The sequence below is a fragment of the Panthera leo genome, chromosome C2 (genome assembly GCF_018350215.1).
Source record: "Panthera leo isolate Ple1 chromosome C2, P.leo_Ple1_pat1.1, whole genome shotgun sequence".
Classification (NCBI taxonomy): domain Eukaryota; kingdom Metazoa; phylum Chordata; class Mammalia; order Carnivora; family Felidae; genus Panthera; species Panthera leo.
The window spans coordinates 93,971,743-93,995,676 of NC_056687.1; the positions used below are offsets into that span (position 1 = coordinate 93,971,743).

At 42.1% G+C, this 23,934-nt stretch overlaps 1 protein-coding gene across 4 annotated transcripts in view; it reads right to left on the reverse strand.

Moving 5' to 3' along the window:
• Positions 1-23,934, reverse strand: part of FNDC3B (fibronectin type III domain containing 3B) — a 409,533-nt gene that overhangs the window by 343,262 nt on the left and 42,337 nt on the right. For 3 of the 4 annotated variants that reach the window (XR_006207084.1, XM_042954943.1, XM_042954949.1), the window contains exon 1: positions 17,510-17,588. The exons of the other annotated variant lie outside the window; for it this stretch is intronic. The gene's annotated coding sequence lies outside the window, so the exon portion shown is untranslated. Of the gene's footprint in view, positions 1-17,509; positions 17,589-23,934 lie in introns of those variants that run through there. 4 annotated transcript variants of the gene reach the window in all.

A 23,934-nucleotide genomic window follows, 5' to 3' on the forward strand; every position in this document is an offset into this window, starting at 1 on the left:
AACTAATCTCAAGAGCCATCAAAAAAAAAAAACAAAAAAAACAAAAAAAACCTGGGAGAGTCTATGGCTCCTATGGAAAAAGCTAACAGAAAGCCATGTTTCTTTTACAAATGAAATTACAAATATGGATTTTAAAAATGTCCCCCAGATATGTTCTACAGCACGATACTGCCAAAATGTGTTTTACAAAACACACATACAAACTATACGTACTACAATTACCATGAAAGAATCCCCTACTTTGCTTATTCTTGTGCATAATTATAGTGACAAATGAATGAGGAAAATAAATGTTATGCAAAATGCTGGTATTGATGACAACCAGAAGCAAAATGTTAGGAGCCAAAGAGTCACCACTGTAGGCGAACTGCTAAAAGGTTTTAGGAATTAAGACAAAGAGAAAGGACAACATTCAGAAAAGCTCCCTTGGTTCACTGTTCTCTTCCTATGAAGATGTTACAAACTCCTTTCTCACAGATGGTTTCAGGAAGCAAAGAAAAAGCTGTAGGTATAGTCGATAACAAATATGATGACCTTCAATTATAGTGCTTCAGCTCTGGAACGCAATTAGTTAGTTCTGTTGCACACGAACTACACATCCATTCAAGTAGAATGATTTCTTTTACCTCCTCTGGAGGCAAAGCCTGACACATCTCCTTCTTCTAGCGCTGGCTACTCCTGATGTTAAGGAAGTCCCTTCAACTTAAGACCTTCCTTTCACCACGTGTTTCTGGGAAAATCCAATTGCTTTTGAATGTCTTAGAATAATGAATTATATGGGACGCCTGGGTGGCTCAGTCAATTAAGCATCCTGATTTTGGCTCAGGTCATGATCCCAGGGTCATGGGATCGAGCCCTGCGTTGGGCTTCACACTGAGCCCGGAGCCTGCTTGGAATTCTCTCGCCCTCTGCCCCTCAACCTCCCACCCTGCTCATACTTCCACTTGCTCTCAAATAAACACGTAACTATATAAAAGAACGAATTATATACCAACTGAGAATCTGTAATAGAACACGCCAAAAGAGCAAATATCAAAATAGCGATAAAGATCTTCTGCCTTATTTTAAAAAAAGATATAGGAAGGACATCAACTTGGTAAACAAATAAAAATCATCTTTTAAAAGATCTTCTCAAAACCAAAAACACAAAAGAAGTCGTGGAAACCAAGTGAGCTGTGAGATTAGGAAATGTAACTCTGAAAGGCAGTATGACTAGGATGTGCAGGGACAGGCTCACATATTTTCTCTGTAACATTAACTAATACCAACTTTTTCTTCTTGTTACTGAAACCACAAAGTAATTGATTGCCCTAATGAATAAACAGATTTTCCTCAACATGAATGTTGCCTTTGAAAAGCGAATTTATCTTCTGAAAGAAAGCTGTGACAAAGCCTTCCTTCAAGCAAGTTTCCAACAGCCAGTGGGAGATGTGAGAGACTGGGCAGTCTGCAAACCTGTAGTGAACAGTCTAGAAGGGAGCAAGTTCTGACACTATTCAGAAAGCTTTTCTACGCACCTAACTTGCAGAAATCCATTCATGATTTCAATGTGGATAAGGGCCAAATGTCCCTACAACTGAGATTAAGATTATCAAGTTTTTTTTTTTTTTCCCATGACATTGTTCTTCTCCCAGCCCAACAGTCAACTTGTATGCTGCATTGTATGATTTTTTTTTTTTTCCTCTCCCCGCAAGTTAGAAAATTTAATTTTCTTCGTTTCCAGCCAGGGGCCACTCAAACAAATCTAATGGGTGTAGACAGCATTTCCTGCCTACTGTAAGAAAATAATAGGATTGCCATTATTAACATGGCCTGAGGCATGCACTGAGGTGGGGCACTGAAGAAACTGACCTTTAATTTTCATCAGTTAGCCAACACTGACTGCCTGGTTTTTGTTTTTGTTTTTCTAATAAAGGTGAAGGTTATTTTTTTTCTCCAACACGAAGGTCTAACACTGGCTCATTCACTCTCAGGGAGCAAGCCAGGCTCCAATCCCTATTATCCTTTCCATTCAACGGTGTTTATGTCTAGAAAAACCCTGCCGGTACACAACCAGCTAAAACTCAGTTTTGTTTTTCTTCTCTTACTTTGTTGGACCTAGGCTTCCAATCTGTAAGAAGCTGGTGAGGTTTAGGTTCTGCCAAAACAGAGAAAACTATTCACAGACACTCCGCCAAATAAAGAAATGAGCATCCCAAGAATGAGCGGCAAGGGTGGCTAAGATTTCCAGAAATACTTCAAGGTCTCAACCTGCAGGGCACTGTTCCCCAGCAGTGGCAGTGTGATGCCATTACAGAGATGAGGGACACCGTCTGAGGCGCTGACCCAGAGATGAAAGGCAGGTCTGGGGAGCCCCATGGTTTCACCCACCGATGTCAAGGCCTGATCTTCTCTCTTAAAAATGGTTGGAACAACATCCACAAGAAAAGGGAGAGGGAATGAGAGGGAGGGACTCTGCTTTATTACAACTCCCCTTTGATCCTAGACTTTAGGAGAGGAAGCAGAGCTGTCATAGCTCTACTTAAAAAGGGACAACCTCTCTTTGAGGGGGCAGGGAGGAAGAAAAACACTGGTAGGAGCACATGTAATAATTAAGTACTGCCTGGCGTTCAGACATGCTTCTTTTTCCCCCAAAGGGCTTCTTACATATATTATTTCATTTTATGCCCGCATCACCTTACTAAGGCAAGCAAATTAATGTATGGCTTTGGAGAGGAGATACAAAGCTGTCCCATAAGCAAGGATACTCAAGGAGTCAGTGGCAAGACCAAGAGAAAAATCAATGGCTTATATTCATATCCACCTAAAATAACTGGGAACACTTTTAAAATAACGATCATCCTATTAAGAAGTATGTCCAAGAGTTAAATGACTGTAGTCAGTGAATAAAATAAAACAGCAGCCATCACTTGCTAAGCCCTGGCTCCAAGCTCTGTGCCAAGCCAGAGAGTCCTAACAATTCCTGTTCAAAAAGCCACTGAGACTGAGTAACTTAATCAAAGTCAGACTTTGCAATCTGCAGTGGGGTCTCATTCCCCAGAGCACATGGGTTCAGTCACTCCTCGACAAATGACAATTAAGGATTCACCTTTTATCAAAAACATGAATTCCAAATGAAATGAGTAGTTTCCCATGTCCTGCCAACACAAAAATCGTGTGGAGAATCTGCTTTTACAGACAGCAGCTCAACAATTCCCAAGGAGAATGATTTCTCTTAAACCTTAAAAGAGGTTTCCTTTTCGTCTAACCTACCTTGCAATTAAACTTTCTAGAAAATCATTCTACGCTTTTTCATGAAAAATATTATGAAGCTATTTCTTGAAACCTGTTGAAGGCACACAAATACAGCAATCTGTGTTATAAACACTTAAAAAAAAAAAAAAGTTCTCCATTCACCTGCCAAGCAGAACGTCTGACAGTAAAACTGTCCCTCTACTGAACTCATGGATGACTCAGTGGAAACCAGAATGTGGAAAACTTGCCACCCCACATGAAATATAATAGGAACAAACTCGCTCACCTTTGTGGGGCTACATCCTTCCCAAACCCTGGCCTCATCTCTTCAGGCCTACAATCCCTGCTTCTCACAAAAAGCGAAGAATAAAAACTTTCAAGACTTGAAAGTTCATGGCAAACACCTGGGACCCCGAATTATTCCAAATGAAATGAAGCTAAGGGGACCTAGTAGAGAAATGTATTTGAATCCTTAATTCTCTCTCCTTTTAGCCAACTACTAAGCCCTGGTAGGTCTGAACAAACTTCTGAGAACACCAAACTAAACTGAGAGGATCAGAAAGCGAAACAGAAGTAGGAAGTGGCATTGTTTCCATGTGTAAATTTAATAGAACAAGCAGCAGGCAAAATCTAAAAAAGGTTTTAAAATTCTTCAGATAGTTACAGGTATCATCAAGATGCAGTGAAAGCCACGGCCCAGTAATCACATAGCAGGATTAAAATATGTCAAAATCAGACAGACCTGGAAATAACTGGGTTTCTTCACTAATGAAGAAATTTTAAGTTAAATGAAGATACCTGTTGCTAGTTAAAGCCTGAAGTAAAATACAAGGCCTTTCAAGTTGCTACCCATTTCTTCTCCATCCTCCTTGAAAAAAAACAAAAACCAAAAACAAGAACAAAAAAAAAGAGAGCATTTTAACAATTGAACTTACTTCCTAAGAGGCTCAAAACTACAGACTGTATAATTTCTTCGAACAGGAGTCTACATACATGGGCAAGCTAGCTATAGGATCCCTTCACCCAAAATTCAGTAAATTTCCACCTTTCGGGTGACGGTGGCAAAAGTGCACAAGGGCTGGACAGAAGAGGAGGGTCCAAGCAATTTAAAACAAAAATAAGGAAATAAGATGCCCAAATCCTAAAATAAACACATTCCTTTTTTTAATAGCTGCTTTAAACTGTTCTCTTCGAACCCTAAGGTATAAAATAGGTTTTTTGTTTTTTTTTTTAAATTTTTTTTTCAACGTTTTTTATTTATTTTTGGGACAGAGAGAGACAGAGCATGAACGGGGGAGGCGCAGAGAGAGAGGGAGACACAGAATCGGAAACAGGCTCCAGGCTCCGAGCCATCAGCCCAGAGCCCGACGCGGGGCTCGAACCCACAGACCGCGAGATCGTGACCTGGCTGAAGTCGGACGCTTAACCGACTGCGCCACCCAGGCGCCCCTAAAATAGGTTTTTAAAAGTAAGTATTCTTGTTAGTTGCAGCCATGGTAATCTGTGTGTGAGCACCTGCCGTCAGCAAGCCTGAGAGTTGGGCTAAGACCGAGGCTTCCCAGTCTCCAGCTTTCCAAAGAGGAGGGCACTCAGGCAGCCCAGCTTGGGGCAGTACTTCTCCGGACGGTTTCCCATTCACAGCCTCCCTCCTGGGCCGAAGAGAAACAAGAAAAGGTTCAAACAGCCCTCCCCATTCTGTGGCAACACACGCTCCAGAGAAGCACACGGCTCCTTTGGGGCCGGGGAGCATTTCCGGGAAGGAGCAAGAAGTATTTGGATGAGACAGCCTGAGAGCTCCATCATTAATTAGCCTCTTAGCCCGCACAGCCCCACACAAGGAATGAAAGAAAGCAAGTCGGGCCCCACTTCAGAGCCTTGTCCTGAACTCACCTCAGTGAGCTCACTTTCTAAAGATGGAGTAGAGAACTAAAGGATTTCTAACAAAGGAAGCATTTAGGGATGCCAGCTCCCCAGGTTTAGCCTGGGCCGTCTGGGAAAGCACAGGGCTCCTCTGAATCCTGAGGTCACCTTTCATTAACCACAGGGGCTGCTGCTTTGAGCTCAGAGATGAGGTTCGCTCTAGTCAGTTCTGTGCTGGTTCCCTCCCTGTGGTTGCCTCCGGAGCAACCCAAACACCACAAACTACTAGCCTCCAAAGGAGAGAAAGGGTTAGTATTCGGAGAAGCAGGCTCTGCTTTTCCAGGTGCAAATTAGAAGCACAGGATCTTGCTCTGTGCAAAGTAACTTACATGAAAGGCTTCAAGGAGAGGGATGCAAGTAAGATGAGCAAAACTGAACCACCACTCAGTGAAAAACCTCTCAGTTTCTCAGACGTCCGAATAAGACAAAAACGTCACTACCATTTCCTAGCCCACTGCTCTAGATTTTTCCCATTCACTACATTGAGTTTCTTATATATTACTTTCTACCAAGTATAATTTTCTTCTCTGGTTTCTCTCATCCTAGGGTTAAGTTGCTATTACAGAAAACAATTTAGGAAAATCTCTCTCTTGGGAAACATCCAGAATATCATAATTGTTTCAAAAATAAATTTTAGGCTTCTGGGCAATAGACAAGTTCAGCACATGGAAGGCCTTCAACTAACACTTGGCTTTAGAACCCAGCTCACTACATTGGAAACACAACTGGACGTTATTCCAAGTCGGAGATACAAATAAGATATTTCATGTAAACTACTGAGAAGCAGTGTAATGAAGCTGAAAAAAGTTCTGGGATCAGTCTAGGTGATATTCTTAACCTCGAACATGCCTTCTAATCTTCAATTCACTTACCATTTCTAGGGCACCTGGTATGCACCAGCTTCTGCTGTAGATACTGGTAACACATACAGAAAAACAAAATAATATCTACCTTCCAGGGCTAGTTTTTTTAATATGGCATATATATATATATATATATATATATATATATATATGTCTGTATGGAAATGCCTGGCATGTGGTAGGTGCTTCACAATTGCTGGTCACTACTATTATATTTCACATCTGACTTGTGGTCACAGAGTGTAAGTTTAGCACACAAATGACAAGTGTCCTAAGCCAGTTTCTATATAAAACTGCCAAGAGCTGGTTATTGTTTTACCCTAAAGAATATGAGGATAGGGGGAGCCTGCGTGGCTCAGTCAGTTAAGTGTCCAACTCTTGATTTCAGCTCATCCCATGGTTCGTGGGATCAAGCCCCGCATCAGGCTCTGCACTGACAGCACAGAGCCTGCTTGGGATTCTCTCTCTCTCTCTCTCTGCCTCTCTCTTTCTCAAAATAAATAAATAAATATTTTTTTTTAATAATAATAAAATAAAGACTCCCAGATCCCACCCCAGACACAATGAATAAAAGCTCCCTTGCACCATCCACCCCACTCATGCTATAATACTTTAAAGATTCTTCTCTTCTCCAGTATACTTTAACTCCACCTAAAATAGCTGAGGCCATTCTCCTCAAGTTTCTACGACATGCTCTTTGACCCTTTCTCCATGGCTTAGTTTTACACCAAACACTTTGGCCACTAGTCTAGCAGAATCAACTACCTCAGCTGGGCCCCCAATATCTTAGCAAGGCACATTTTGGTTTTTTTCTATCCTTTCATGTCACCCTTCTAGAATGTCCCTGTAAATTGATCATTTTAAACTACCACAAATCCCTGAAAAGTTACCTTTTTCATAAAATAACTTTTAAGTTTTTATTTTGAGAGAGACAGACAGCACAAGCAGGGCAGGGGCAAAGCGAGAGGGAGAATCCCAAGCAGGCTCTACCAGGGCAGAGCCCCACACAGGGCTCGAACCTGTGAACAGTGGGATCACAACCTGAGCCAAATTAAGAGTCAGTCGCCCAACCGACTGAGCCACCAGGCGTCCCATAAAATAAATTTCTTAATTTATAATTCCCAAACTGAGTCCCAATAGATAGGCAAAATATATACAATCAAGGACCACATTTTTAGGGAATAGAAATAGAAGCTGTTTGTTAAAAATTTTCAAAATCCATTAGTAATCTAATATAGGTATGAAAAAGCTCATGTATTCTCTGGAAAACCCTTATTTACATATTTTTTCTTTTTTTTTCCTCTTTTTTTTTTTTTTAACCATAAACTCTACATCCAACACGGGGTTCAAATTCATGATCCCCAGATTGAGTTACATGCTCTATGGACTGAGCCAGCCAGGCACCCCTTTCATTTCTTTAAAATAGTAATAAATGAAAAGCCAGGCTTGCACTGAAGGTGACTCATGCCTTTGTTTTGTTTAAATATTATATCTCTACTATGAGAAAAAAATCAGGAACACTGTTGGAAACACAACAATGTCCACAATATGGCCCATGCTTCAAAGAGGTCCACGTCGGTAGAACAAATACTGACTGAGCACCTGAGATAATGCACCAAGTTTAAATGGCACATTCAACCTGGGAATTCATCCACTCAACCATCCAAGGAACATTTACTATGCACTCACCATGAACAACCCTCAGTTAAATCAGTAATCATCCTCACATTCAAGTAAGGGTGACAAGGAGACAACCAGACAGCACGGAAAAGGACAAGTGTTCTAAAAAGTACAGGTAAAGGGAGAGAAGAATTTAAAGAAAATACAAAGTACCTAAAATGATGGTTCTGGAATGGAATGAGGCTATGCAAAATGGAATGGGATGTTCTTTTCTTTTGAGTAGGCCGAAATCAATGAGGAACACTCTGCAAACACGTTATAATTCTTCATATCTCCACTAGATGTAAAGACGCCATGACTCTCAGTACCTTTTGGTATCAGGTGGTAATGATAGTTACCTCTAGAGTAATTAGTGGGCCACGAAAATGGCCTGCTATGGTATGAATGCTATTTAAATACACAGCAGAGAAAATACAGTATACCCGTAGAGAGGGCACAGCACAACACACTACCACCATACCTTTGCAACTCTACACTGTTTTTTCCAGGAGTTCAGGAATTAACGAACTATCAGGGACAATAAATACTTTTGTCTAATTACATATGCATGTAATTAAAGTAATGTAATCTTCCCTAGAGCTTACTTGGATAGGAACTTAAACCTTCCCATCTGAATTTTTGTATCTTCAGTATTCCTAGCATGCACTTCACATCTGATGTTTAAGCTTTGTACTTTATCACTTAATGAAAATCCCACCACCTTTTTAGAAGTGACCTACCCAAACCCAACACCAGTATCTCAGAAGGAAAACAAAACGAAAAACAAACCACCAACGCTCAGGGTACAGGAACGACTACAAAATTTTTAGCTGCTAGAGACAAGTTCACATGCATAAAACAGAATACTACATGCTTTTCTTTCACTCTATCCCTTCCAACAGGGTTTAGTCTAAGGAACTGAAGAATGTTAGCACCTAAACACTTCCAACATGAGTACTGAGATGACTTAGGCCGTTTCTCTAAGTGGAAATCCAACTTCTTCCTAAAGTACTGAAGATGACCAAATGGAATAAAAAATATGACAGGTCTAATTGTACATCCCTGGTTTTTAGATGACTCACAGTGAAATTCGGGATAGACTACCTTTATGTGCCTCTCCATAGTCTGCGGATGTTAATAAACTACCTGATTCATCTTAATATTAAAATGTCTTTTTGTTTTCCCCTCCAGAGATCTACTACTTTTTAAATAGCTTCTTAAATTCAAGTCAGTTCATCAAATAAGGACTCTCCAAACTCTAAAAATGGCCTAGGGGAATCTCCCTTTAGAATGCAATAGGAGGAAGAAAAGGAAAAAAAACAAAACAAAAACACTGCATACCAGCATGAAGGTAGACCAAGGGGGAGCAAAGCGAGACAAACTGAGATGGTATGGAATAAATCTCCTTCAATATTTTTTTTTTATTGTAGTAAAATACACAAAACAAAACATCGAACATTTTGAGCACTTTTCAGCATACAATTCAGCGGCGCTTAGCACATTCACAGTGTTGTACAACCATGACCATGATTCGCTTCTAAAACTTTTTCATCATTTCAAACAGAAACTCTATACCCATTAAACAATAACTCCTAGTCCCCCTCCCGATAGTCCTAGTAATCTCTGTTCTACTCTGTGACTATGAATTTACCTATTCTAGGTACTTGGAAATACACAGTATTTGTCCTTTTGTGTCTGGCTTATTTCACTTAGCATGATGTTTTCAAGTTTCATCCATGCTATACAATGTATAGGAATTCCAATATTTTGTTATGGTTGAATAATATTCCATTGTATGTATCTACCACACTTTGTTTATCCATTCATCTGTGCATGGACACTGGGTTGTTTCCACCTTTCAGACATTGTAAACACTGCTACCATAAACACTGGTGTGCAAGTATCTGTTTGAGTCACTGCCTTCAATCATTTGGGTGGGGTACATACCTAAGAAAAGAACTGCTAGGTAATTCTGTACTTAATTTTTTAAGAAACCACAAAACTCTACCTTTTACGTTCTCAACAGCAATACACTAGGGTTCTGATTCAATGTATGTTTAAGTATTTTCTGATTCACTAATTCAGAATGTTTATTTCTATAACTCTAAATCGGAATGATTTTTCCTGAGACAAGAAAAACCACAAAAGAAATATCCAAAGACTTAGTATTTTCCTCCTAAACAATTTAAACAATGGAAGATACAGAATGTATCATAACAAAAATTTTGTTAATATGAAAGGAAGCATAATATCCTAAAAATATCTTCAGCATCCCACACATACAATTTGCAACGTAAAAACAGGTCAATCTGACCCCTAAAAAGTCACATACTAAAAAATTTCATTGTCTGAATAAATGGATGTAAATATACTGAGATATTTTTAAAGAAATTTACTCTTCTTACCGGTCAGTTCATTCAGCACCTGCAATGAAACTGTCCAGGAAGGTCTTGCTTTAGTAAAAGCAAAGGAGAAGGGTGTGTGATGAGTTCATTTAAATACTACTTGCATGACTTTCCCCAGGTCGGCCCCAACAGCAGAGGCAGGAGAGATCCGCAACTAAAAGCAATAATGATGTTCTTAAACCTTTAACACCTGCTCTCACCAATCTGCCATCAAGTGCTTACAGGTGGTAAAGAAATTAACAAGTAGCAAAGCAAATGTCAACAGAAAAACTCCAAAACCCAATGAAGAGGCATAGTTGGAGTCTATTGGTGGGGGCAGGGTGAGATAGATATTTACTTGTTGCTGTGATTTACTCTGCATCCAGAAATACATTTCTAACTTTTGCTGGTAAACTGTTCCTAGAAGGGGATGGCATTGAGTAAATCAACAATGTTAAAGGGCTCCTGCATCTCTGTCAAAGTCCAGCAGGAGTACTAGCTTCAACCCTTAATGCAGTTTTGCACTGCTTTTAAGTAAACTGATTTTTCCAAAGTGCTTAAAAGTAGTTTGTTCTCCTAATTTGGTAAATATTCCCTCTGAAGATCTACTTAAACTTCTGTTACAGTAAAACCTTTTCATATAGAATAGGAAACCAAACTTTATCTTAGACCCGCCTGGATACTTGCAAATTCCTAATTAGTTACATCAAGAACAATGGAGTTATTTTTAATAGAGATCCCTTTCACATGTTGTGGAGAATCTGAGTCCCGTAAAAGTAAATTAAATCAAGCTATTTCCTGGGATATTTCCTGAAGATTTTGGAATCTTCAATTACTTCTCAAACATAAGACATTTGCTCATACATAAAGACAATTTTCTAGACAATTATTTCAACAGAAAGCTTTTCACAACTGAAGACTATGAGTTAGTATTAAACCAACTTAGTTTAGGTAAATTTTTCTGATTGGTTGCCTTTATAAAAATCTTCATCTTCCAGAGTCAAAACGGGGATGTATCAGAAGCCTTAAGCTCGGATATAAATTTAGTTTTAAACATAGCCTGTAAGCACTCCAATTTTAACACTTCTCAAATTTCAGAAAGGATTAAAGAACTGAAGTTGCCACCATCCTGCCCTAGGAGTTTGGTGGCAGACACGGTTCTCTACACAACATTCCAAAAATATGAGCAAAATACCCCTTCTCTTGTAAGTAGTAAAAAATGCTTTGCATTTGCCCCAAACAAGTCAGAAGAGAGTAGAATATTACATTAACAAAGAATCTAGTCTAGAACTCAATACATGCCTTCTGAGTCAACAAACAAGTGATGAAAGAAAATTAAATTTTAAAATCAAGCATAACCATATAATAGAAGGAATATTTAAAAACACTGATGCTTACTTACTAGAATCTCAAATAATGCTAACTTCAGCTCAATCTCACTAAAATCTTCTCCCTCCAGTTGTTTAAAACTGACAAGCAGTTGTCATGATATCAAAGAAACAAAACATTAGGAGCCAATCCCTGAACCAACAGGGAGTAATGCCAAGGGCATCTCATCAGCCAAGGGCATTGCAAATTACAGTCCAGGAGTAACGGAATGCTAAACCTGCATAGCTCAACCCGGGACAAAAAAGATTCAAGGACCGATCCACTGTCAAAATGAGAAATACCCCACCTGTGGATGGCTAAACACCATGTCTATCTTACCCGATTTTCATTTGGTGGCTTAAAAACTTCTTGTCTCCCTATCTCCACCCCAAATCCTTCATATTTCTGGTCAACAAGGACCAATCCTTGCCCATAAACCTGAACCAAAAACACCACCACCACCACCACCCCCCCGCCGCTAAGCTTGTGACCAGGGGCTAGCCTCTCCTTAGCTCTGCCCTGCAATGTGCCCAAGGACCATCAATCATGAGCCTGTTCTTCACCCCTACACAGACCTGCCTCTGTCTCACCACAAGGATTCAAGTATTTTCTGCCTCGCTGAAACACGTAATACCATACCATACTGTATAGTCTAAGGCAAAAAAGGATATATGTGTATACACGCTTATGAGTAGTTTCCTATTTCCAAAGGCATTCAGAGTCAACTATAGAACGATGCTTCTCCTCAAGCACTTAAATGCATTCCCCACAGCTGCAAGGATGAGAATTAAGGTTTGCTTGAACATGCCTTACCACAAAAAACTCATTTAATGGATTAACCTCATTAACATGAAGAAAAGGCAATTGTAAGTTCTAAAATGGAAATGCAGGTAAATTGCAAAAATCCCTCTACACTGAAAATATTCTCCTCCCCACCACCACCCCCCCCCCCCGCCCCCATTCTCAGCGGTAATTACGGAAAGCTCAAATAATAGGCTTACTAAGATACTATACAATGACTAAAGCCCTGTGCCTCTATCATTCAGTATTGGAAGTTCCTCTAAAAGATTGCACTCTTTTCCCTGCCTCTTAAGAAAAACCCTGAACCACGCAAACTGGCATGCCACGTCAGCAATGCTAGCCAGCTATAGGCTACATCTAAGGAAAAACTTCCCCAAAACATGGAGCTGGGATGACTTATGTACAGTACAATTTTTGAGAGGTCACAAATCAACTATTCTACTAGGGTAGGGAGAAAATGAACACAGCAATCTAAAGCTTTAAGCTTTATTTACTCATCAGAAAGGGGAAAATAAATCATTTTTCAAACTGTCCACATGCAATGCGGACGTCCCTAAAAATGTGCAAATTAATAGAATAGGAACAGCTCAGTTTTAAACTTTGATATATAACAAACTATGGAGTTTGCATACTATTTCCCCAAATACTTTTCAATACACTGACTCATCAATCCCTTGGGACAACTATTTGGGGGGGGGGGGGGGGGGGGAATGACACGGATGAGATGTTTTCTCTTCATAATAAAATCGGGACACCTAAACTGAGAGAGGTTCAGAAGTTTATCAAAACACACAGCTAAAAAGTAAAGCAAGTCTTTGGCAGCGTAGATGTTCTGATTTCAAACTGATGCTCTGAAGCAGCCCTCACTAGACTTTTAAGATTTCTAATCTTTGCCCATTATTTGCCAATCTTTCAACATCTTTTATCTTTCAAAGTTTTAGTAAGGCTCCCATTTGTATTAGTGACTTGACATTCAACAAATGGAACCATGCATCATGAGTTAAACGGTGTTTCCTATATTGGTCATACTCACGAGAACACTGTAATCCTATTTATAACGTGGTCTTTATCCTGGTTCCTTGAAAATAACTGGGCTCCCAAGGGTCAGAAATGGGTATGAAAAGGGTGTTTCAGCTCTCTCAACAGTGTCATTAACTAATGACTTACCTGTGACTGAATTTACAAGTTTGAAAGAGCTTGGAGGCCATGCAATTCACAGAACACTAACATGATACAGATCAACTTAGAGCTGATTTAGAAGTATAGGTCTTTCAGGATCATGTAATGCTCTAGCGTCGGGATAATGAACTGCAACCAATCCTGGGAAATACGGTAACTACGAAAGGTACAACAGATTCAGATATATTTATACTGAACCTGGAAGTTACTTCTTTAAAAATCCTAACAGAAAGAGATGACTTTACCATTTGTCTTTCCCTGCAAGTAGTATGCCTCCCACACACAAAAGTATTCGACTACTGGACATTTATGTACAGAATCCAGATGAAGGCTTATTATTTAACATGAGTTGGAATGTTCACGATTTCATACAAAATCAAGAAAGTTGTTGAAATTCCTTCTGTTAAAAGAATTCTAAAGTGCAACAGAAATAAATGAAACTCACTAATCAAAAAACCACTTGACCATTTGCCACCAAGTGTTTCTGGAGGTTTATTTTCATCTTAAATATATTCTTCCCAATTCATAGATGAATCTAGTGTTTTATATCTGAATTTTATTCTTTGACAGTAAAGCAATGATTTTAATTCTTCAGATTACATGTCCACCTACATAAGGAAAAGCGAACGATGGTTTCACTGTATTATTTACCTGACACTTATGCAGTCATATGAAAAGAATCACCCACTGAACTGGCAAACATGGCTATTAAGCGGGTCATTTTTTTTTTTAACTCCCCATCAGTGACTTTTCATATTGCCTATTTACACTCCTGTATTACACTAAAATAACCAAAAAGGTCTGCCTTTTCAGCAATTCCTATAAACAATTATTTCAAGCAAACAAGAAAATGTCATTTAAAGTTTTGTCCATCAGTTTTAATTATGCTATGTAAGCATTTTTTTTTAATGTGCTTATTTTATCCACTCCAGGTATAAAAGCAATACTGAGCTATCGCTAACTCAGCATTTAAATTCTACTAGAAGGTTGACTCTAAGCATCTTCTGGTGGTAAAAAAGAACACTGAACTAGATCTAAAAAGCAGGATGATCGAGTTAAATGTGAATGTATCTGGGAATCAGAAAAGTTCTACACTGTGATCTCCAATATGGTAACCACTAGCCACAAGTAGCAGTTTAAAATAACTAAAAGTAAATACAATTTTTTTAAGAAGTAAGTAAAATGTAAAACACAGTTCCTCGATTGCAGTAGCCACATTTCAAAAGCACAAAAGCTAATGTGCCTGGTGGCTGCCATGCTGGACAACACAGCCATAGAGCTATTTCCATCATTAAAGAAAACCCTGCTGTTGGTAGCAATGTGATCTTACACAAGTCAGTTTCATTTCTGAGAACTTCAACACCCTTGTGTATAAAATGCTCATAACATCGCCTAAATGTAAAGATTGTTATTAGAACTTTAATGAGAATGTATTTAAAACCACAGTACACAGGCCTTAGTACACATTAGATATTCAAGAAAGAGTAGTTATTAATATGATTCTACACTAGACTTCCACCAAGGATGGCAACCGTCCTGGGCCTTGTCTTCCTAAACTGTAATGTTTGAGAAGTTCTTTTGGTTAACTTCTAAGGACACTATCAAATCCTTCCATAGTAAATTAAGTGTTAAGGAGAGCCATCACTTACTGAATAAATTACTACCTAGACTCCTAGAGCTTCCTAACCAATCCCAAGCATTCTTCCCAAAACCCCCAAAGTCTGTCCTAAAAGGTTACGGGAATATCTTTCTGGAACTGTATATACTGTAATTAGAAACTACAACCCCTATTCCATGATGATATCTTGCACTTTTAACATCTCTTTTAAAAGAACATGATCTTTACAGATACATGTTTCTTTCTTAGTATTTAAACCAAAACACTTTAAAAGCACATACGAGTTTAAACACAACTTTTTAATGATTTTTTTAAACCAGCTATGCCTCATTCTTAGCCATTTGTGGGTGACCCTCTAAACAAAGTGAGAATTACACCTTCATGGGTGAGGTCCCCTTTGCAGGGCCAGAAACATGCCCAAAGACTTTACTCTCATTAACAGCTGTTCCCTGGGAACCAGGGAACTGAATGAACGCTGGGTCCACAAAGCCTGCCTCCAATGAGGGGGAACCAAGCCCCCCCCCCCCAAAAAGCACAAAACCAGGGCCACTGGCTGCCTTGGGTTCTGGACCTCTTTCCCCATCCTGTCCAGGTCCCCAGAGTCACAGTTTTAGCCTGAGAGTGGAAAAGCAACTCAGGCAGTAGAAATCAGAACAGAGCGGTGCATTTTTGCCCAAGGCCTGTAGCCTCAAAAAAAAAAAAAAAAAAAAAAAAAAAAAAGTGTTATTCCAGAGCCGATTCCTTTTCTTCCGGGTCTGTCTGCTCCCTCTGACTCTTTGCCCACAACCACAGTGCCTCCCCTTTCCCAATGCCCCACCTCTCTCCACGCTTTAAAAAAAAAAAGAAAGAAAAAAAGAAAAAAAGTGGCTTATTCCTCTCCCTTAGTTTTTCCCTAGCAGGGCCTGGAAACTGGCGGAAATTCAAATCAAATTAGCTGCACATTAAAAAAATAAACGGACAAGCAATCAAAGGGTGCCCACCCAACAAAAGACCTCGCCCGTTCCAAAATATGATTAAGCCTGAGTGTAAGAGGGGGAGGGAGACTAGAAACCTACGGGGATGGAGAGATAAACGTGCGGATTGGGGGCCCCAGCGTCGGCTCATAGCGGCCCAATTCCAAATTTTGTTCCAAGGAAATGCTAGGCAGAAGAGAAAATAAAAAGTTGTAACTTTTAAGGAAGTCGCAAAACGGCACTGTCTGGATAATATGCCACTGCTTCCCTTCGTCTGGGATGGCAGGGTGGGAGTTGAGATTCGAAAAGCTCCAACTCCAATCGCGCACTCCTGGAAGCCTCTCCGCCAACGGCGCCTCCAGGCGGCCCAGCCCAGTCTCCCGGGACACTGGGCCCCGTGCTCGGGCTCCCACGGGGCGCCCGGACCCGGACCTCTGGGAAAGTTCGCTGGCACAGCCCGAGGCCCCACTTTCCTCCCAGGGTGACAGGCCCTTCCCACGCTGGCCGGCCCCCGCCCCGCCGCGGGCACCAGACGGTCCGCGCGGCCCCTCCCGGCCGCCTCCGGGCGCGGATTCCGCCGCCCGCCCCACCCCCGGCCGGGGCGCCCCTCGGGGTGACCGACTGACCGGAGCTACGCTGGCCCACACACCGGGTCGCCCGCTCCTTCCCGCCGCGCCCCGTTCCCCCGCCCGATCTTCCAGCCGCTAGGCTCGCCGAGTCCGGCCGTGGCCGCCGGTTACCGCCCCCAGCCCGGGGGGAGCCCGGGGGGCAGGACGGGGAGGGAGGACGTGGCGCGCACGGAGGTGGCCAGCGGCTAGGCGGGGAGTGTCCTGGAGAGGCCCGGCCGGGGGCAGGGGGCCGGCTCGGCTCCCGGGGCTGCGGGCCCGGACCCTCCCCGCGAGCATCCCAGGGTCTGAGGTCCCGGCCCGCCCCCGCCCGGCGCGGAGAGGCGGCCCCAACTTCCAGCCCCACTTCGCACGCCCGCCCTCCTCCCTCCACCATATGGAAATCTACAGCCTCAGAAAGTGACACGTCGAAGATTCCTCGGCCTCTCCGCCCGCCCTCCCCCTCCCGGGCAGCGTTCCTGCCGCGGAGATTCCGGGAGGGGGAGCAGATTCCTCGGACAGAATCTGCTGGGAAGGATGGGGAGGGCGAGGGGGGGAGGGAGAGCCCGGGAGCCACTGCCCAGATTTTTTTCATCAAGAAGAATCTACCCGCTTCTTTCCCTCCTCCAAACCCAGGCAAGCTGGGGCGACGGGAGGGGGGGGCAGAACCCAGCAAGATGCGGCCCCAAAGTGGAGACCAGCCCCCTCCCGGGCCCCGTGTTCCCGGGGTGCCCAGGCGAGCGCGGGGCGCCCTAGCACTCTGGCGCCAAGTTTTCCCCGGGAAGCCCGGCGCGCCCGGAGCGCTCCGGGACAGGATCGCACTCCCGCGGACTCCGCGTCCGGCCGGGGCTTTCCAGCGCGCGGGACCCGGCTGCGGAGGTGCGGGGTCCCGGTGCCTCCAGTCTGCCGATCGTGCACGCCTTACCTTCCCTCGGGCTGAAAAGCGGGGCTCCGGGCGCGCCACACACCGGGTCGCCCACGCCTTCCCAGCCGGTAGTCTCGAGGATCCCCGCTGCCCCTTCGCCGCTCCCGCCGCCGCCGCCGCCGCCGCCGCCGCTCTCCTCCTCCTCCGGCCGCCGCCGCCGCTCAAATAACTACCAGGAGGGTTTGATGGGGGATTCCGCCATGTCAATGATGTCGGGACCACATGGGGATTTGGGGCCCGCCCACTGCCGTAAACTGCAGAGTAAAACCGCCACCACAATCTCAGCTCCGCAGGACTGTGGGAGCCTCCCGTGCGCCCCAGGCCTGCGCAACTGACGAGACACTCTTTGATTCAGCCAGACTAAAGAAGTCGGAGGCTTTGGGGAACTAGCAGCTCCTAAAACTCGAGGGCTGGCGTTCTGCAACACATCACCAAACAGCAATATAAATGCAGTGTTTGCTGAGTAATAAGCAAAGACTCTATGACGCCTTTTCATTTACACATCTATTAACTTTTTTTAAATCCCCACAACCTTGTGAGCTATTTTGTCACTCCCTTGTCTATTTCCCACAGCACTTGTTCACACAACCAACATAGCATGAACAGATTTTATTATACCAAAGTTAAAATGTCTGTTTCCCCCTTTCAGTACTCATATGCGCTCACAAGGGCACTGATCCGTATTCATATCTGTATTTCTGTCCTGTCAAACATAGCTGAGTGCATAATGGGACCCCTTAGATAACTGTTGAGTTTATATTAAGTAAATGTAACGTATTCCTCTTGTAGAGGCTCAAAGTGATTAACGGATTGCATCCCATCCCACCCCTCAAATTATCCAGGAGGGAAGAGGCAGTTTTCCCTGCCCTCTCTCCTCAGCTTCCCAGGTATTCTAAATAATGGCATTCAGCATCAACTATCAGATAAAGTTATTGTACATAGTACTGTATTAAAGCCAGAAAAACATAAAAGAATACTGCAATGAAAAATGTTTTAAAAAGCTGTTATAGCACTCAGAGCTTAGCTCAGACATGTAGAGATGGGATATTATCACAATTGCCTATGAAGAAGGAGGAGGAGAGGGGAGCAGAAGGAGAAGAAAAGAAAGATGTGTCCAGATTTCATGTTAATGAGTTTTCTTGAACCTGGCAAAGAACTGAAATTTCAGGGCAAGCAACTAACCCCAGTCTTCTCAATTTCTCTTGCCTGCTTTTACTTCCTTTTGCCAAGTCTTTCCTTCCACATGTGAATTTAACCTTCTGCCCTCTGAAGTTTGCCAATTTATCTACTCATTTCAATTCTTCCACATACTTTACGATTAATTTATTCAACAAACATGTATCAGGGGTCTTTATTCAAGGCACAATGCTAGGTTGATGCCGGGGATACAAAAATGATTAAGACCTGGGGTGCTTGGGTGGCTCAGTCAGTTAAGCATCTGACTCTTGGTTTTGGCTCAGTGTTTGTGGGTTCAAACCCCACATCGGGCTCTCTGCGGACAGCACGGAGCCTGCCTGAAAATCTCTCTCTCCCTCTTTCTCTGCCCCTCCCCTACTCTCTCTGTCAAAAATAAATACATAAACTTAAAAAAAAGTTTCTTTAAATGAACAAGACCCAATCAAGTGGAGGACATAAGCACTAGATTCAGAGCGATGTGAGAAGAACTAAAAAGAATTACAGAGTTTATGGGGACAAGAGCTATCAGACTGTGGGGAGGCGGGCAGTGATTTTAGCAGGAGCTCAAAGACAGACGTCTGCATGATCTTAGGACAGTGATGAGGAAGAGGTATGCTCCAAACAAGTGACAGCACGTGCACAAGGACAGAGGTGTGCTTCCAAATCATGAGAGTTCAGCGGCACTGCAAGACCTGGCTCTGGGGGAAGCTGGAAAAGCTGAGACCAGAGCTGGAGGGGCGGCAGGGGGCACTGCGTTTTTTCTTTTCTTTTCTTTCTTTCTTTCTTTCTTTCTTTCTTTCTTTTCTTTTTCTTTTTTTTCCTTCCCAGGCAGGACTATCACCTAGGTTAGAACCATGTTTTTAGAAAGATGGCTTCAAGAGCCCCTTTGGAGACATTTGGCTGAAAGGATGGAGGGCCACGCTTGCCTAGATTCACTATTATCTCACACATCCCCAAAATCGAATCGTAAATTCCAAAAAGAAAGGAGCTATTTCTCAGTATTCTGGTTTTTGGTTTTGGTTTGTGTGTGTGTATCCTTTTTTGGTCCTAAGTTCAGCAAGTGCTTGAATCCTATTTCTCCTTGCACACTCCTGTTTCTCTCCTGATTTCAATTATTTCTGCCTGTTTCTTCCACTAGACTAACTTCGTTCTAATTAAGAAGAATCGATATATAGAATACAGTTGTAACTGTATGTTCATATACATGATCTCAGTGCTTCATTCATCTTCTTATCCCAGCACCTCATACCAGTTTCGGCACAGAAAGAAACCACAAGAAATGTTTGCAGAATGAGAGGAAGTATGGGGTAGGCAAAGGGCATGGAAATTATAATCACACAAAAGCCAATGATGATGGGCAAGTTCTTAAAGTTCTCTGAGTCCTCTGTTAAACATTTAAATAAATATTTATTTGTTAAATGGTGATTTGCCTTCTGTTAAAGTTGTAAGAATTAAAAGCCTCGAGCAGCCAATACTCAATAAATAAATATTGGTTTCTCTTTGAATGAATGAATGAATGAATGAATGAATAGAACAGGAATTGGAAACTTCAAGGAAAAAGATGGACCTTCAAAAGGGCTCTCAGGGGCACCTGGGTGGTTCAGTCAGTTGAGCATCTGACCCTTGATTTCAGCTCAGGTCATGCTGATGGTGAGGAACCTGCTTGGGATTCTCTCTCTCTCCCTCTCTCTCTCAAAACAAATAAATAAACATTTTTTAAAATGTCAGAAGGGCTCTCAACTGTACGTTGAAGGGTTCAAATTGAATACAGTGAGGTTATAGAGTCATGGAGTGATTGAAGTAGGTTTCAAAGCTGACTATTCTGGCAGCAGGATGCAGAAGGCCCTTGCCAGAAAGGCATGCCCTGAACCTACCCTGGATGGGAGATGATACAGACTTAGGCCAGAGAGATGGTCTGCAGATGGGAAGGAGGGCCTGACTACAAGGCAACGAGTCTTCCCATATGGTGTTGACAACCCAAGTCACCTGCCTCTCTAGGTCCTAAATTATGGAACTGTAATCATAACTTTGCTCCAAAAGCATTTTAGAATTTGCTCAATTACAAAAATTAACATCCAAATGAAGATGCCTGGAAGATAAGGTCTGTATGAAAATATACAGACTTGTAAGCCTTTCTGTGTGTGTGTGTGTGTGTGTGTGTGTGTGTGTGGGCTTCACACTCAGCACAGAGTCCATTGTGGGACTTGAACTCAAGCCCTTAGATCAAGTGTCTGACACTTAACTGACTGAGCCACCCAGGCACCCCAAGCCTTTATATTGTCCATGCAATATAGGCTGCGTGGCACTAAAAAAAAACACAAAAAAAACAAAAAAACAAACAAACAAAAAAAAAAAAACAAAGTGATACTTCCTGATTTCAAATACGTTATAACAAAAGAAATGCAACTTTAACATGTAAGAAAGCATGAGTTTTAAAACTAGCATTGAAAAAAAATCTTAAACCATGAAACCTCTGAACACCTTCTCTAAGTCTAGACTGTTGAAATTTAAACTTCTTTCTCAGAGATCACTACAGCCAGGAATACACAGTATCTAGAAGACCTAGGTAGGTTCCTGTCTCAATACCCTTCCTTTGCTAGATTCTCCCAGGCAGGCGCAGTCTTGCCCTCTAATCTTGAAACCCAATCTTGACCTTAGATAGAGGGCATTAACTCTTTGCCTTTACTTCTTGTTCTGATGTCCTGAGCCAGATCTGATACCAGTTTCAATATGAACATTGAGAAAAAGCCAATTAATCCTGTTTGGATTACTCTGAATTTACTGGAGTACTAACTAGAGTAAACGACAGCCAGCTCAGTCAATAACACAATCTAAGAGCAATACTTCAGGGGTGCCTGGGTGGCTCAGTCGGTTAAGCGTCCGACTTCAGCTCAGGTCAGGATCTCGCGGTCCGTGAGTTCGAGCCCCGCGTCGGGCTCTGGCCTGAAGGCTCAGAGCCTGGAGCCTGCTTCGGATTCTGTGTGTGTCTCTCTCTCTGCCCCTCCCCCATTCATGCTCTGTCTCTCTCTGTCTCAAAAATAAATAAATGTTAAAAAAAAAAATTAAGAGCAATACTTCAGCCTCAGTCAAACCCACTTTTCTAGAACAATGTTATAGCTTCACCATATATATATAATATTTTATATAAATATATATTTTATATTTTATATATATATTTTGTAAAGTCACTTCAAACAAGAATATCCATTCCATAGTCATCAGAAACTATTCAGGTAGAAGCTGAATGAGTGCCAGGGCTCATAAAACCACAGGGTTGACAGGGAGCTAAAGGTTTTTGAGGTGCTCTTCCTCCCCGATCAGAATCTGTTTCCATGTCTGTGACAGCTAAGCACCCAGCTCAGCCCGAATGCCACCAGGAAGAGGGAAACGTTTCTTGCGGAGAATGCCTTTTATCAGCAACGCCAAATCTATACCAAGTCTTCTGACACCTGTCTCCTTGCCACTTTCCCCCAACGGTCCTGTTTCTGCCCTCTGGAGGCAGACAGAATAACAACAGTTGCCTTCCACATGACTTCCCTTCCAATGAATTGACCATCCCTGTCACATGCTCCCTAAAGTTTCCCTTTTCCTGGATAATCATCTCAGACATGCTGAATTCTTATCTCATCACATGGCTTCCAGATCTCTCTCCTTCCCTTTCTCCTGCCACCACTGTTGGCCTACTTGTTCAACCTCTCCAAAAGATGAGTATCCAGATTCTGTTTACATTTCCCCCATCGTCAGAACACAACCACAGAGTGGTTTCCTGCTTCCATTTGGACAAAACGCTGTGTCATTACAGGTTAATATTGTGCTGATTTCCGTAGCTGCCTCCTCATCCCATTGAATCATTTTTTCCTTCCATGAAACTTGTCAAGTTGGCATACATTAGGAATGCAATTGATTTCATCTTACTTGACTTTGATTAATGTTAATTGCTTGACTAATTTTATTACATTTTATTTGTAAGTTTTATACTCACATTCCAGCCTACCTGGGCCTTTCTAGACATTGAGTCTTTCACCAAAAAACCTTTACCGGCTTTGTGACGTTAATAATTATGACAACCATGCTTTCCATGTTGCCTTCCAAGTCACTAACAGAAACATGAAACGAGACAAGGCCAAGGATGACCACTAGTAATTTTTCTCCAGTTGGAAGCAAATTCGAGGCAAAGTTATTTAAAAAGCTATGAATCTGTCCATCACCCTGGCTTACCTGAACCACACCACCAGAGAGGAACGGGTTGGTCTGACTCTTCCTCATTCATAGTCATTGTTAGCCCTCTTGCCCACTCTCATAACTGATTTACTCCTATGGTCACCCTCTCTTCATAAGAGGTCAAGAGCACAGCTGTGCTATATACTGTCTTCCTCAAACAAATTCAAAATTTCCCCTGGAGAGAAATACATGTAGGTAGAGATAAAGATAGAAGTGGAGATAGAGAGCTATAGACTGGAGATAGAGAGAATGTGGCTTTCACAGAGAAAGGAAGCAAAAAACACAAACAAATAGTTTTAGCTCAGCAACGTGCCTGAGATACACACCAATTTGATCAAGGAAAAATTCTGAAATTGGCCAGGAAGCAAGGAGTTGAAAATGGAGTAACCTTTCTGCAGAGCCAATGGTGCCCATTCTGTTTGTGAAGGGTAGGATGTTATATTTGAAATCATCATTTCTAGTCTTTTATGTAGTTACCACAATATTTCTTTTAGTTCTTGGAAGCATACCCCTTGGTACATTACATGTAATCCTGTGTCTCAGATCTTACTAGCAAGGGGGTTACATTTTGATCACATTAACATTAATAAACACCCTTTCTCTGACTCTGGCAGCCACCATTATTGTAGGATTGCTCACTCCCTTTGTACTCTTTCCAGTTCTTTCTAGAAGTTTCCTGTGAATTTATGCGCAAGTTCTTCAGGTTGCTTCAGTAACTTGTTCACTCAACCAGGACAGCTAATATTGTACCTACCTCTGTGCTGAGCCCCCTGCTGTTGATAGAATTGTGGAAAGGGAACCCCGATTACCCCATAAGATCAGCACCACAGACTCACTTCCTCTCCCTTGACAAATTCAGTTAATCCTGGTCATCAGATAGAGGGTCCTTGGCTCCCAATATTTGATGATCTATAAATCATACTCCGTTTCTGTGAATTTGGCTTTTTTTAGATTCCACGTATAAGTGATAACGCACAATATTGGCCTTTCTCTGTCTGACTTATTTCACTTAGCATAATGCCCTCAAG